The sequence below is a fragment of the Mangifera indica genome, chromosome 1 (genome assembly GCF_011075055.1).
Source record: "Mangifera indica cultivar Alphonso chromosome 1, CATAS_Mindica_2.1, whole genome shotgun sequence".
Taxonomy (NCBI): domain Eukaryota; kingdom Viridiplantae; phylum Streptophyta; class Magnoliopsida; order Sapindales; family Anacardiaceae; genus Mangifera; species Mangifera indica.
Genome location: NC_058137.1, coordinates 10,494,284 through 10,505,300, shown reverse-complemented (window position 1 = coordinate 10,505,300; position 11,017 = coordinate 10,494,284).

Here is an 11,017-nt window from a genome sequence, read left to right as displayed (position 1 = left end):
TCTTGGTAGCAAAAGTTCTTTTCAAATGAATTTGATTGGGTTTATATAAGAGAAAATGAGAAAAGTCACCGTTATGCACAAAGATTAGCCGTTTTAATTTTTCAGAAAACGCACAATTCGGTCGATCGGATGTAATTCGGTCAACCGGATGTGACATGGCACTAGCCGTTAGAAAGTTTAAACCAAAATTTGGTCAACTGAATTTCTAAAAGCTAAAATGCATGGTTTTTGGACAATTTGGAAGCTGCCATCGAAGAATTCGGTGGGTCAAATTCAGTTGACCAAATTTTATTACATTTTACCCCCTGAATTTTCAAAAATTACAAACTGAATTTTATTACATTTTACCCCCTGAAGTTTCAAAAATTATATTTAAGCCCTAAAACTTTGAAAAGTGACAATTTAACCCATTTTTGAAAATTCTTTCAAAACCAACTTTAAGATATGAAAATGTAGTTCATAAAACTTCATCATTTTAAATGAGTTAATAAACTTTGGTGAAAAAATTGGCTTAGCCCAATCAGTTTGAAAAATGACATTTTAACCCAAAATGTGAAAGATATGAGAATAAGTTTTTAAGTGAGTTATCTCATACAAATAAATATTATAATCAAAACGAATGTTCTAAATTATAAATATATCTACTTAAACTTGAGTTTTACTTCAAATCTTCAAAAATTCTTCACCTAAGTCTTGTCTTCATTTTCATCTTGAAACTCTTTTAAGTGCATTAGATAAATTCTTACAATCTAAACTCACACTCAAGTAAAATCATTTGTTAATATGCTAAGGGACATATTAGTTTGTTATCATCAAAATAAGAGCATAATGACTCCTTGAGTCAACATCGGGGCTCACAAAACTAATCAAGAGACTGTTGAATAGTGAAAAACAGCTTCTGAATGCGTGAATAGTGAAGGAACTTTTTGGTGATGTCACCAGTAACACGTTCAACAACCAATGGAGGTGGGTCTTCAACAGAAACGATCATCGGCTTCTACTGAATTGATTGACGGCAGTAGTGTAGTCCCCATGCACAGGAACAGTGGATCGGAGATCAAGTTCCAAGAAGAAAAATGGTCGACGCATGTAGCAAATTCTAGCTTCTAATGACAGCAAGCTTACCACAGATTAACTCGTCGGAGTCTTCTGAATTCACTAGTGCCAACGGTGTAGGTTAACACGCACTGAAAAAGTAGACCGAAGATGGCGATCTAAGATAGAAACAACTGACTCGTGCAACGATTCCAATGACCAATGACAATGGAGTCACCACAAACTGACTTATCGGCATCTTTTGAGTTGATTGGAAGAGGTAGTGTCGATGCACGCTCACTAGAGAAACAGATTGGCAATGGAGGTTACCGAGAAAACTAAAGGCGCATGATGGCGTGTGTGGCGATGAATGGCGACTCTCTTTTCAAGGGATTGTCGGCAAAGTTGTTCCGATCACAATGGTGTAAACACAGCCATCGAAAAAAGACTAGAACACAGTGGTCAAAGAAGAACATCGGAAAATGATGTGGATTTCGTCGAAAAATAAATCAAGATTACCGAAAAAATTAATATTATAATATATTAATCAAAGGGTGACCAACCCTTTATTTTATTTTATTTCATAAAAGGGTACGCATGTCAATCCTTGCATTATATCTTTTATAAAAAGATGGGGCTCATATCAATAAAAAAGCTACAATATTATATTATAATATAGTATATATATATATATAAAAGGGCAATGAGGGTTGGCGTCCCTCACTGTTCCCAGCTTTAAGTTTTTTTTTTAATGTTTTTTTCAGTTAAACATAAATTTTTTTTTTTAGTTCAAATCCTTAAATGCTAATTTTTTTTCCAGTTAAATCCTACTAAATGGTCTTCTTCGATCTTCATTTTTTTCAAGATATAAAGTGGATATAGTTGAGTTTTTATGGATTATTTTTTTTTTTATATCCTTACTTTGAAGAATTTTTAGTCTAAAGAATTTAGTTTTTTTCTTCCTGTTTTTGTTTATGAAGATGAGGAAGAAGAGAGAGTGATTCTTTTATCACTTTGAAAGAAGAGGAAGAAGAGAGAAAAAAGTTGTAGAGAAGAAGGGAGATAATTTGTGTGTGAAAGATCAAAGAAGGGTATTTTAGAAAAGGTGAGTACTGTTGTGGTATATTTGTTAAAGTTTTAGGATAGATGACATTTTTGTATACACAAAATAAAATAGTGATAAAAATTTCAATATCCCTTTTCAAAATGGCGTCTTATAATCCAGAGGTACATTCAAATAATAGAAATCATTTTATAATTTTAGTAATAATAAAAATATTTTATTATTTCATTAAAAATTAGTCACCAAAAGTTCGGGGGAAGGAAGTTCCTGAGTCAGGTCCAGGTTCTGTGCAGGTGAGCCATCGAGGACTGGACCGACATGTGGCGGTAATCATTTGGGAGTTACCCATGATAACGTGGCTGGCTCTGACTGATGATGCTGTCAAGTCAACATGGTTCGCCCTTCCAATGTCGTTTGGTTTTTAACGGCTTTGTGGGTTATTGCCGTTACTGTAATTCTGTCAACTGTTAATAATCTCTTTTTTAAATTGATGTCTTTAATTTTATTATGATAAATCTTTATTAAAAATTATCAACAAAAATTATTTTCATTAAATAATTAGAATCTCTTTTTAAGAATATACAAAATCAAACACATAATCTCCCATAAAACTTCATCACTAGATTAATTCCTTTCTAAATCAACCAATTCCAATTGAACACACAAAATCCAATGTTTCTAGAATCCAATATAAAGTAAATGCACTTAAAACTGCCTTTAATCATAAATTACTGAAAATTAAAATATTGGAAATTTACAAAAATTTATTTAATTTATAACCCAACCCAATCGTGCCCTTTTTGTTGGTGGCCGTTTGTCACAAAATAGTACGAGATTTGTTATGCATTCAAGGCAGTGGGCTTGTGCGATTGATTGAAAATTTGATGGATTTAAATCTCATGTCCCCTCCTCATAAATTTGAATCTTCTACCAATCCTTTCAAATTTCTTCCAACCTATACCAAAACTAATGTTGTACCGAAGTGGTAAAATTATTTAAATCTTTTTCAAAGCCCTCGTGACCAAATACAATGAGATTTACAGATCTCTTTTACAAAAGAAAACTTAAACAATAATGAACGAATAATTTTGTAACCCTGAGTGTGAAAGCATTATATATTTACAAACCTACTCATAAGCTATGGTAAGTTGATAAAACATGAACTTTTTGGTTGGCACCATATTTATCAATATCTTACAATATACGATACATATTCTATGATACGATATAATACATATCATAAAATATATCATAATTAATAAAATACAATAAACGTATTACTAATATAGATTAATACACTTTTTAAAGAAAATGATGATGTAGTAATGAGTATATGTGAACATTTTTAAATTTTTAGAGATGTCTGTGATATTTTTAAAATAATGATGTATTATTTATATTTTTATTATTTTATTTTTAAAAAAATTGTATCATACAATATGATACGATACTCAATACTCAATATACGATGCTTAAAATTAAGTTTTCGATACACGATACATAAAATTAGGTTTTTGATATATGATACGATACACAATTCAACTATTATGGTTGGCACTAGCAATTTCATGTTTCCAACTATTATTTGCTACCTACTAGATTGTTTGTTGGATGAGTCCTCCCCTTTATGTTCCTCTTAATTCAAATTTTTTCTAGTCATTCTCTATTATCTACTAGGTTGTTCAACGAGTAAGTCTTTTCCAACTTCTATCTCTCCTTGCAAAGCCTATTGCCTCCTGTGGATCGACCATCCTTGTCCATGTATCAGTGTCTTCCTCTATCAAAACAGATCTTGTCCTTAAGGTGCAATTCCTCACATAATTGACAAAAAGCAACCTAGTCTTCCCACATTTCAGTTTGGTTTAGTTGTTTGATAGGCAATGTTGTCATACCCCTTTGCATGATGGTCAATGTTTTGTACCTTAGTTAACCCCTACCATAGACACAACAAAGTTGACAATCATCTTTGATTGTGGCATAATCATAGAGCTAACAAGATAACAATAGGGATGACAACAGGGAGGGGTAAAGAGAGGATCTCAATCTCTGTTCATGTCTCTATCCTTGCAGAGAATATCAATCTTTGTCCTTATTATAAAGATGAAAATGATTTTCCATCCCTTTTATGTGAAAAAAATCTCCTCCCCATTCCCGTAAGAAAAAATTCCCTCTTTATACCTTTTAAACACAACATAAATACATTAAATAATAAAATTAACTAAAATTAAAACCAACCCACTATTATAAATGTTATAGATATCATATATTAATCACTTTAATATACATAATAAATAAATAAATAAATTTGAAAAACGTAAATATTAAGGATATGTTAGTATTTTAAGTAAATGTATTAATATAAAGGGCGAGGATGAGGACGGGGATGGGAACAAGGCAAGGTATGTTATGGAGGGGACATATGTATCCCTATCCCTGATGATGAGATATTTTTTATCCTTTTTTTCATTTCTATCAGGAAATCCTCTCTTTGTTGGTGTTAAAAACCCTAAATTTAGACTGAAATTGTCATATCTATATAATAACCACTCTCTTGTTTTAGAGCCTCCCTCCATTTCCCTTGATATTATTGAGTCATTCCTCCTGCATCTTGCCCTTCAACATTGCATCAACTAGATTGACTAGTGGAACCAACAACAATTCTCTCCATATCTAAGGCTTCGAAACCCACCCCCCCTCCCCCCCCCCCTCCCCCCCCCCAAAAAAAAAAGGCCCTCAACACCATAAGCTCTTCAATCCTAGTTATCCAATTTATCAAATTATCAAATCTTCAAATTCCTTTATTTACCTAGCTAATCTTTCACTTGCTCTAGCTTTGTTATCAGACCAATCAGATCATTAAATACAATCACTCTAAAATGCACCCATAAGTTATCTAAAAAATCTTACTAGTAAGTATCGTTGGCATCCATTCATTGATATTAAGTTGTTGCCTCTCCCTCCATGTGAAAGGCCATAATATGTAAGCTTAGATTTAGAATGTGGAATGAAAATTGAAGAATTTTTCTACGTTATATATCCAAGTGCTAGGAGTTGTTCCATTAAATTAAGGTACATCAAGACACATGGACTTTAAAATAGACATTGAATCGATGATCAATACCATCATGTCCTCCATCTTTCCCTTGTTCTTTTCATCCTTAAATGTCACTTTTGCAATTGACCTTCCATCTTTGACTCGAGCATCTTAAGGTGAATCTCCATGTTAGCAATTAACTACTGAAACATTTTCCCAGAGCAGCCATTTGCAATTCCATATGTTCAAACAATTGTTATTGGGGAAAAGAACAATTTCCCATCTAAGTTTTGGTGAAATGATAAATATATATTCACGACAAATAGAAAACTCAAATACCTACTCAATTTTTAATCTGTTAAAGCACATCCACAAATTTTCTATTAGGGTTAAGGAATAAAATCATCATTTTATTAATCATATTAAAATAATTAAATTATATCTTATTTTTCCCTCTTGATTTGGAAAAATAACATTTCTTTCATTGATTAAGTTTTAAAAAATTCACTTTTCTCTATTAGGATACCAAACCTGAAATCTGACCACTTTCTCCGACGAACAGTGAACCAACAGTGAAAGAACAAGACAAAGTCATCGAGAGGGTAACCTCTAGACAACAAAATATCATCCTCACTGGATCATGCTTCATTGCCTAGATCTAGACAGCGAGTGTCATCCAATGAAGGACTTGTCGTTGATTCAATGCGTTGCGCCAATCACCAGTGGTTGAAGAGAGAGGTAAAGAAAAAACTTAGGGATTTGAGGGGAAAAAGTCATTTTTCAAAATTTAGGTATAGAGGTTAAATATTAATTTTTAAAATCTAAGGGGAAAAATAAAATAAAATAAAATAATATATTTTTTAATAATATTATTAAATAACAGTTTATTCTTATATTTAACAGAAAATTTAATCATAATTTATAGAAGAGTGTGTGTTTAAATTTTTCATTTACCACAGGTATAATATTAAAATTAAGATAAAACTTAAGTGGAAAATAGTCTTTTGCCCTTGTTGTTGCATCACCTTCATTTGCTCATCAATTTCTTTGCTCCTCATGTCTCTCAAGTAGCATTAGCCATATAACATTCTTTCAATTAATGGTATCCATCCCAGGGGTAGAAATCAGTATTAATCTAATAATATTATCGAGCACCACAAAATTTCGACATGTACGACACAATTCTTTAAGAACCCAAGTGGGAATCATTTAATTCAAGTAAAACACACCTAACATAATAGAACTAGAATCCAATCTAGATCAGATTTTCCCTCCTTATTTATTAATGGGGCTGGGCACATCACATGTACGAGCCCACAAAGTGTTCGCTTAGGTGATATAATGAAGGAACCCTTTGATCCTCGTATATGAACATCATGGTCGCCATAATAGCTAGAATTAGGGCTTGCATGGTATGAATTTTAAATAACTTGGCTACATTTTTTTATATTATTAGGGTAGATTTTATAAAAGCAGGGCTTCTTCAAAATTATTTAGATACTTTGTTTGACAAATGTAAACGGGTTTACTATAAGAAATTATTGGTCATATTTTTGTAATATTATAATAATATTTTTGATATTTTAACATTTAAATCTGAAAAGAACAATTAGGTTGCTTTAATAAACATAAAATAGTTTGCCAATAATTCAGGAGCATTTAAAAATAGAAATGAGATCAAAACAAGTTATTTAAGAATAAAAATGAAATTGAGACGGGCTAGGTTTGAAGTTCTTTTTTTGTTAATGATCTAATTTCTTGTTAAAAACAAATGTTACCGCTTTTTATTATTAACAAAAACACATACATAAGATTTTAGGGAAATTAATTAAAATAAACAAAAATATTTCTTTTTATACGTTTTTAGGCCAACATACAAAGTTTTACTCTATCTAAGAAAACAATAAAATTTTTACTTATTTTACCCTTATGTTGAAAATATAAGTTAAAAATACAAAGTTAAAAACACAAAAGTTACTTTTGCCAAAAATGGAAAAGAAGAAGTTGAAATCATAAATTGAAAAATACAAACCAAAAATCACCGGTGAATATCCTATAAGTAGTGTGGGGCAATTAGTAAACCATATAGAAGCGACAATATATCGACAATGGCTTCATAGATTAGTTACCATTTGCCATTTTATTTATTTGGTTTATGTTATTTTTATCGAACGGGTGTAAATAATCTATTGTGGGTATGTGAGTATTGATTGTTGAGTGTTATTGATTGACTGAAATAATATTTTTTGAAAATGTGCATTGGTTGTGGTAATTGTCATGGCGATTAGGGTTTTTAGAGTGGAACCCTAAATTTGCCGACTTATATATATGAATGTTTTGAATGGTATATAGAGATGTAATTTTGATGTTAATAGATGCTTGAAAGTGTAGCCGTCGAAGAGAGGAAAATCGCAAAAATTTACAGGAACTGTGCTAATCACGTAAACTGCGCAAACTAAGCCAACCGCGCAAACCATGCAAAGCACCAACAGTGCAAAGTGCCAACCGTGCCAAACGCCAACCACGTTATCCACTCCAAGCGTCAACCGCACTTCTACTCCAACACCAACCACGTTATTGCACCAGTGCCAATCTTGTAATGTCCCACCAACTACGCTGACTATGTAATGTCATGCAATCATGCAAAATCACGCAATTGCATAATCACGTATTACGTAATGTCGCGTAATGACACTGTTCACAAAATGTGATATTTGCTTTGTAGTTGTTTAAATTTAAACTTTATTGAATGAAACTCATAACATTTCATTTTAAATATGTTTTTGTAGAAATTTCCAATTAATGCTCAAGTGAGGGAGAGACAATTTCATGATGCTCATGATTTTAGAGTTACGATCAATATTCATAGTCATAAAGATATGATGAAACATATAAAAACAAAATCAAGTTCAGAGAAGAAGATATTGTTTAGGCAAACATATTTCAGACTTTTTTAAAATCTTGAAGTGCATAGATATAGTTCGACCCTATTACATGGTGTATTATTTCGGCAAGTGAATAAAGGTGAGTTGGGAGAGGTGTTTTGCTTTAGATTAAATAAAGTCGATTGTAGATTTGGTCTGATTGAGTTTGCTATAATTACTGGATTGAGGTTTTGTAGAGAAGCGAATATAACTGAATACATAACAACAGATTCATTGAATTTTAGAAACAAGTACTTTCTACATGGTAAATATGTGACTCATGGTGATCTCAATAAAAGTTTAATGTCTAAGGCATAAGGAAACAATGATGAAGATGTTGTCAAAATAGTTGTATTATATTTGATACATTATAGATTATTAGGAGTAGATAATTGAAAAGTGGTATCAGAACATATATTGCAGTTAGTAGATGATTGTGACAATTTTAATAGATTTTCATGGGGGACTATGGTTTGAAAGTTGACAGCAGAATCAATGAGCTGAGTAGTGGAAAAACGGTATGAAGAAGTTATGAATAAGCATCGAACATATGATCCGGATATTTTAGTGCAAACTTATGTATTAATAGGATTTACAGTTGCATTTCAAGTAATCTTAGAAATAAATATGAGATTAAATTAAATTTATATTACTTTTACTTTTTTGGATTGCTTATGTTATTCATCTCACAATTTTTTTTTTTATGGGATGCAATTATGGATATATGAAACTTTCAATAACTTGGGGGGTTTCACAGCTTACAAGTCTAAAGATAAAACCCTTCGCATGTTGAAATGGGAGTCACTTAAGCGACCAGGGTGAGATCTTGTTAATAACATATTCGGGGCTTCTTAGGTACGTTAATTTATTTTTAACATAAAAATGTAAGTAAATTTGTTATATCGTAAAAATTGATACATTTATTGAAACATTTATTAGGATGTTGTCACTCCTGTATTGATTCCATCTGTTGAGGAGAAGCAATCAGTGTGGTATAGAGAGGTTGTGGATTACATGTGGTACACAGAAGAATTTGATGACGACTGTAACCCTATTCAATCAAGTAGTGCAATCCAATCTCTTCACCATGCATGTCAAAGCACACCTGTACACAATCTAGTCATGTCTAGATGGACTACACCACTAGTTACTAGGTTTGAGCATCGGTCCACATATCGATCATTGATGTCCCCATGCCAGACTACTAGAGGATCTCTTGATGCCACACATACTGGATCCATATCTACTACTAAAAATGTTCGTTTTGAGAAAATGTTACATGGGTTCATGGAAACAGTAGAGCAATGTTTTAGACAATTTGAAGAGTGACAAACATCAATTGAAACAAAGGTTGTAAAGATGCAACATATGTTTTATCCCACCCTAGACATAAGGTTAGTGTAAATAAAAATAACACATATGTTTAATATTTAAAATGCAACAATGATAATAATAATAATCTTTCATGATAACATAGGATGAGTTGATTGAGGTCATTATTGCGGTGGCCCAAGATGATGATATATGTCCACGTGATGATTATGAGGTGGTCACTAAGTGTAGACTTGTAGAGACACCAATAAAGCCTCAATCGAGTACTTGAAGGACATTATAGGGCAGAATTATCAAGAAGGGGCAAACACTACTCAACTCATTTACTAATCCTATGAGACAATGAACGAATATCGATTTTGGGCAATGGTATGATAACGCTAATAGTAATGACACATCGTTAATTTATTTGCATGACCTTTGCAAGAAGTTTGATTGGTAGGATAAGATTTGCATAGAAAACAAGTGGCTAACGGATGAGGTGACTAAGTTATCAACATATATTATATTTATGCAGTGTCGTTATTATAAACAATGTAATTATAATCTATGTTTTTATTGTATTTTTAGCATATAGATAATTACTTAGTTATGTTACGCCATTCGTACCCCACTACTAATTGGACATGTGTTAATACATTTTGGGATAGTTATCTACCACGTATTTTATAGGATCGAGATACGACTGTCCATGAAAACCTTCAATGGCCTCAACTATTACTAGATCCTATTGAAGGAATAAGTCCATAGTTATCAGATCGGGCAAGAGATATAGGATACATCTCATGGGTGAAAGTTAACAAAGTAGTAAATATGTTCAAAATTATATAATCGATAACACATTTTCAATTATAATTATTTTATACTAACTTTTCATTAATGTTTTTACAGGTACACATTCCTATCAATTACGATTGTCAACATTGGGCATGTGTGAAATTGACCTTAAAGCGTGGACTTTGACTATATATGACTCTTCAGTTAACTTCATAACTTCCACGGATAGGTTCATTGAGATAATGGCGCGTTATCAACATCTTCTATCTATTATTAGTGCTACCAGTTACTGGGAGGTTAGGGGTGATGACCCTAACATAGAGTCATTCACGCTTATGCGATGTACCAATGTTCCATAGTAGGGCACAACCTCGAGTGATTGTAGAGTCTTTACACTTATGATGACAGGGTACTTAGCCACTGAGCGTCCATTTGACTATACAGCGTTTGACACTATTCATTTGTATAGAATGATCTTGTCTAAGATTTTTGCTCGCGGACGCAAAGATTGATATTGTTTCATGGTTGATATATATTTATTAATTTTTCTGCTGCATGGTGAATGGTCAATGTATATTATTTTGTTGATTATTATGTTATTATTTTATTGTTTCATATTATTCATGCTTTGGAATGAAGTTTAAGTGGATTGAATATATATATTTATATATATTAAAGTGTATTTTTGGATAAAATGTAAACAGAAAGAAGATATGGATAATAGAAATAATATAGGGGAGACTATGCTGAAATTTTTTTAAAATGTTAAAATATAGTACAATAACTATTGAATGTTTAACAAGTTTATAATACAAAAAAATAAATTAAATTTGTCACAGTTCAACACCTCGC